We start from the raw sequence: 6494 nt of genomic DNA, 5'->3' as shown, positions 1-6494 counted from the left end.
AGCCAATTAAAGGGGGAGGGTCTGAACGGCGGCTCCTCTTAAGGCCCCGGGCGGACTCTCAATAGACACGTTACAGATTTCACACACACACACACACACACACACACACACACACACACACACACACACACACACACACACACACACACACACACACACACACACACACACACACACACACACACGGATGGATCAGACACATGCTTAGATACAAATGCATTTGTATACACAGACACACACACACTTGGATGGATACACAAATGCACACACACACACACACAGACAGACAAATGCTTACATACACATGCACACGTACACACGGACACTCAAGCATATGCACACACACAAACATGCATGAACAAACACAGGCTACACACACACACACACACACGCGCGCACTTACAGAACACACACTTTAGATGGACAACCCTACATGCATGAACTCAAACACATTCACACTAGGAACAGAATCACCTACACGCAGACATATATGTATGCACATACACACACAACACACAGACCCACAAAATCCAACAATATTTTGTGCAACAGAGCAGCTTCAGTTTTAGCAAACACTGAGTGTGTTTGAACAAGCTCAAGAGTCATCTTAAGCACACTATTTAAAGAGCTGCTCCCAGACACTTTACTGAACGGGCTGAGCTAGAACCGCACTGGGGAGACTCAGGGATGCTACTAATAGTCCTCGGTTTCTTTTAACCTTTTTAAAACACCAACCACTGATGTGGACAGACTCTCCTTCAGTATTTTGCCGTCTGTCGGCTGACTCTTGGTGAACGGGAAGGTTTGTAAAAGTGTCGGGCATGTTGCTGTTGTGCTGTGCGGCACTGTGGCCTTTCCGCTGAAGAGCCGTAGCAAGATGGGTTCGTTCAGTGCACCGCGCTGATAATAGCGCACGACAATGCCACCAATTACGTGGCGTTTCTCTCCCCACAGAAAACCCAAAACTCGAATGGCTCTCTCATGCTGAAGGATTTCTCTGCTGCACATCTTTATTTCCATCATATACTTGGAACATCTATAAAAACACAGATTTCCAAACGGTGCATTCTATTTATAGCGCAAAAGAAATCTGTGTACGCTTTTATCAAACGTATAAACAAATCTTTTTGCCTCTCGACATAACCAACATAAAGGGATTTATCCACCTTAAAGCTGTCGCCCAAGGCTGCAATCAGCAGAAAACTAAAGCACTCCACTTCTAAATCAGGGCCCCTGCTGCATTGTGGGAGGATGGTTCAGAATGCTGAATGTTACTATGAGCTGAAGTCAAATATAAGCAAAACTATCTAAAATACGTATTGCAAAATTCGATCACCTCCTGTCCAACATAATTTGAGACCACACACATATTCTGTGTATTTGGCTTGGTTCGTCTGATTTATTACTTAACAGCTGTTCAAATCACTGAAAAAGAAGCATCCAGATGGACAGTCTTTGGGTAGGTTAGACCTTATTTAACAGATCTTAAGGTTATCAGTTATTTATTTAACTCTTAGACACACAGACCGAGAAACAGAATGACTTGATAGCCATATCTGTCCAGTGTGAACCAAGCAAAATTTCATTTCAAACAAATATTCAGCCTATACACACAATGCAATGGTTAGTATTATACTAGTCTTCACACCATGAACTCAATAACTCCCGGGCCCTTATCAGAATGAAGTGTCTCTCCCTTTCTCCCTTTTTGTCTTGCTCACAATTCTCTCTCTGCCTTACCCTGTATTCACCTCCCCTCTCTCTCCCCCCCCCCCCCCCCTCTCTCTCTCTCTCTCTCTCTCTCTCTCTCTCTCTCTCTCTCTCTCTCTCTCTCTCTCTCTCTCTCTCTCTCTCTCTCTCTCTTTCTCTCTCTCTCGCAATCCCTTTTCCTCTCTCTGTCTCTCCCTCTGTCTCTCTCTCCTTGCTTTTGTCTTTCATTTTCTCCTCACACACACACACACACACACACACACACACACACACACACACACACACACACACACACACACACACACACAGACACACACACACACACACACACACACACACACACACACACACACACACACACACACACACACACACACACACACACACTGCATTGAGCAGCCCAGAGCATTTGGATGCAAGATGAACTTTGATAAGAGTTAATGAGAAAGTGGCATTGTGTGTGCGTGTGTGGGGGGTGTATGTGTGTGTGTGTGTGTGTGTGTATGTGTGTGTGCGTGTGTGTGTGTGTGTGCGTGTGTGTGTGTGTGCGTGTATGGGGGGGGGGGGGGGGGGGGGGGGGGCGCAGGAGAAGAATTGGCCCTGGCTACACTTCAGAGCGTCCTCAACAGGAAATGGACCGTAAAGAGCAGACTCCCACTCAGAGGACGAGAGGAGAGGGGGGAGAGGAGAGGAGGAGGTGGAGTGTGTGTGTGTGGGGGGGGGGGGGACAAGGATGAAGAGAGATAGGGAACGAAGCAGACAAACGTGGGATAGTGCAGCATTGTCGGGTCGCATTATGCTGGCTTTAAATTAACAGTTTGAATCATTTGGAGAAACACAATATTGAGTTTAAATGATGTCTGTGCTCATTACTCTCTCCCACACACCGGAAGGCTTTTCCTATTACCCTTGTTTATACAAGGCTGAAACAAAGTCCCAGGGATTGCTTCACCGGCGCCTTAGTTACTCAGCTGTGGTCATTTGTTCGCTCCGGACGACGTTACAGACGTTTACCCGTGGTGACACATCATCAAAAGCAGTTAGAAATAGATAAAGGGAGAATCAACGCCTTTAAAGTTGTTTTAGATTCTGTTTTCAAGTGACCGGGTCACCATGTCCGCCATTAAGAAGTAAGCCCTGCAGTAGCATGTGTTCACCAAAGAGAGGGAGTCACCTAATGCAAACCAATCTACAAATGGCATTGGGTTTTTTCCTCCAAGGATACTCTGAAATCTTTCCTCAGAACCGTTTACTTTGTAAATTCTTTAACACCAGCTCTTTTGTTTGTGATATTGACAGTCAAAAACCGTCTCCGGGTAAGTGTCAGAGTTCCTTCCACGACCGGGCCATGTCTAGCCAGGCCTAGCATATGACGGTGTTCACATGTGACTCTCAATCAGCGTATGTTTTATAAAGCCTTCCGAGTCTGTGCGTCTACAAATCGCTGCTAAGTCTGCGGCTGGTCGGGCCTGGGTTTAATTGGCGCGGTGAATTGGTGGCACTCATCTCTAAAACATGAGAGATATTTATGCGGCTCTTCAAGACGCTGATTGGGAGCATTCAGACGACGTAAGTGGGACGATGAAAGGATACGAGTGCGGGGGAGAGGGGGCGGTGTGTGTGTGGGGGGGGGGGGAGGGGTAAGAGGCAAAGGAAGGGGAAGTGGTTCCCCCCTGGAACCGGGGTGTTAAGGAAAGGAGGAGATGAAACCAAGATAAAGAGTCAGGAAAGTGGATTTCACAGGAGTGAGATATGGGGGGGGGAGAGAGGGAAATGGGGGATTGAGGATGGGGGGGGGGGGTTGAGTGATAACAGACAAACAGGGAGGAGAGCGAAAGAGATAAGTTAGATAATAGGACATTGTGGGGTTCAAGAGAGCCAGGAGACAGAGACAGTGGGCTTCACAGGAGTGTTTATTGAAGAGGATTTCAAAGATACATCGAAGAAGGTAACGGGGAAGGTAAGTCATTTGCAACGAATGGACGTTCCATTACATTGATTGATGGTGTGTGTGCGACGCCAGACTTTAACGGGAAAGGCGCGCAAAGCGGGAGAGCGTCTTGAGAAGCGTGCCGATAAATAATGAGAGTCGTGAGAGGGCTTTTTTTTTTTTTTGGAGGGTGCCATATCTTAATTGAAAATGACAGCTTCAATTAAAAATGTAATCATTCAGTCCATTTTCTAATTAAAAGCAAAACGACTGATAGTTTTTGCTCATTAGCTTCAAAGAGTGGCACAGCCTGACAGGACCGGAGTTTATCGTTTGCCGAACGGAGCGGTGTGGGGAAACACGCAGGAGCAATGTGGAGCAAATGAGGTGGAGGAAAGACTTGCTGTAAGAGAACGAGGCGGAAAATCTGCTCTAGGCCTCAGTGAGAGTGTGGGAGAAAGGGGGACGGAGAGAGAGAGAGGGAGAGAGAGAGAGAGAGAGAGAGAGAGAGAGGGAGAGAGGGATGGAGAGAAAGAAGGAATGGGAGAGAGAGGGAGAGAGAGAGAAAGTTAAGCGATAGAGGAGAGAGGGAGAAAGGGGGAGAGAGAGGGTGAGAGAGAGAGAGAGAGGGGGTGAGAGAGAGAGAGAGAGAGAGAGAGAGAGAGAGAGAGAGAGAGAGAGAGAGAGAGAGAGAGAGGGGGGGAGATAGAGAGAGAGGGAGAAAGGGGGAGAGAGAGAGAGAGAGAGGGAGAGAGGGAGAAAGAGGAGAGGGACGGGTATCTTGATGAGCAGAGGAGTGGTTGATGAAGCCGGGCTAACTGAGAAGCAATCAGATTTTTCATTATCACTGCCAGTGCTGTTAGGCCTAAAGCAAAGGGGAGGTCTACATTTTCAAGTGGCAATCTTGGCAAATGGCTTTGTGATTATCGGCGTTGTACCAAAACTAAAAAAAAACTAAAACTTGCTAAAATCGTTTACTTTCTACTTTAATATAAAGTATTTTGAGTCGACAGCCGCACAAACACCCAACCGCTTAACATATCAAGCAACAAAGCAGATGAAATAGTCATTAAGATAACAACTTTATCCCCCAGCCAGGGGTGGCATTCATTTGAATTAAGATAACTAATACTGTGAATAAACAAGTGTTATCAGGAGTTACTGGACAACGGCAGATAGAAAGCTTTTCCACCATATTAAATGCCTTTTTTACAGCCCATTGATGGTGTTATTTCCATGGTGGCTGTGTGCTTTTCTGTTCGTTGGTGACTTGCTGTTTCATCCTAGCCAACGGCATTTAACTCAACTGGAGAATTTCAGAATTGGTGTGTTCTCTCTCTCTCTCTCCAAGTTCACATTGAATCGACCCTACCTCCGAAATACACACAGTTAGAAACGCTGTAGGTGAGATTGGAGAGTTGGACGGAGAGAGCGCTCAATTTTGAAAGTAAACAACCAAGAATTAAATTCTGGCTGTCCGCCATGGAGAAGTGTCAGGTTTCACTCACACGTTTCACAAGCTGTCTAAAATATAAATTGTCTCGTACAGACGCAGTCAACTTGAAAAGCATAGTCTCGTAGCATCTCACTCACTAATAGCTGATGGATGGCTCTGGCATTTCTAACAAATTGCACTCACATCATAGCTCTTAAATCTTACCTACAGCCCCTTTCTTATCATTCCAGTAAAAGAGAATGTTAATGCTCACAAACCATGTGATTAAAGTATAACAGATCTTTATGTGGAGATGAGTCAATAGAATGAAGCCGCCTACAATGGACTTGATGTAATCATCATCACCATCATCATCATCATCATCATCATCTTCTTCTTCTTCTTCTTCTTCTTCTTCTTCTTCTTCTTCTTCTTCTTCTTCTTCTTCTTCTTCTTCTTCACCATCATCTTGTGTAGACAAGATGATTTTTTGTTCTTTCTTCTGTAATTGCTGGGTAACCACAGCAACTACTATAAATAATTCCTGGTCCCCAGAGCTCTACCACTGGCCCCCCCTGAATGTTTTGTTTTAAAGTCATTATTTGTGCCATTGGCTTTGTGCTTAAAGTCATTGTGCTGCCTTGCTGACCTCATGAGATTTTCATTCCTGGATTAGCCTGCTACATGGTCCTGTTAATTGAAACCTCTAGTTCAGGGGTACTCAAGTAGAAATGATGAGGGGCCACAAAAATTTTTTTCAGTGACTCAAGGGGCCGGTCGGTATACGTGTGACTGAGGCCGATATATGCTCAGTTTTAGACGTAACGCGTAAGCACGTAAGATACATAACCCCCCCTTGCGCAGTAAAATATCCCCCTTACTTGCTTAAGTGCGTCGGCCAAAATTCCTGACAATGCGACTGAAACACACCCTACGCAGCTCGCAAAGACTGTGATTGGCCAGCTAACCACATCCTTTCAGGAGTCTCACATTTCCGGTTTTACAGCATAATAGCGCCATTTTTTAAAAGGCCGTGACAGAAGCGAATGAAGAATTTTGAAGAAGAGAAGAAGAAACACAAGAACGAATTATGATAATTATAAATATAAACAAGCCAGCGATTTCCACTTCCACGCCCACAGAATTCATTCGTTGCTCCCCCTACTGTTCTGGCGGAGAATCCCCTTGCAACACGCGGCAATCCTTAAGGAACCTAAAGAACCGTAAATCAAAACTTGTCTAAAACAAGTCCCTTGTGTAAATTACGTGCTTACGGTCTCTGCGTCTAAAACGACCCTAAATCGGCCTTGACTGCTCGCTGAGATGGACTGTCTGCCTCGAGTTTGGGAGGGCTGGAGCGGTCTGTGGGCTGGAGTGCTATCTGTTTATCGTTGCAACCCCCAGCCTCGTATTGAGATC

This window comes from Gadus morhua, chromosome 14, assembly GCF_902167405.1.
Source record: "Gadus morhua chromosome 14, gadMor3.0, whole genome shotgun sequence".
NCBI lineage: Eukaryota > Metazoa > Chordata > Actinopteri > Gadiformes > Gadidae > Gadus > Gadus morhua.
Note: the sequence above shows the minus strand (reverse complement) of the source record.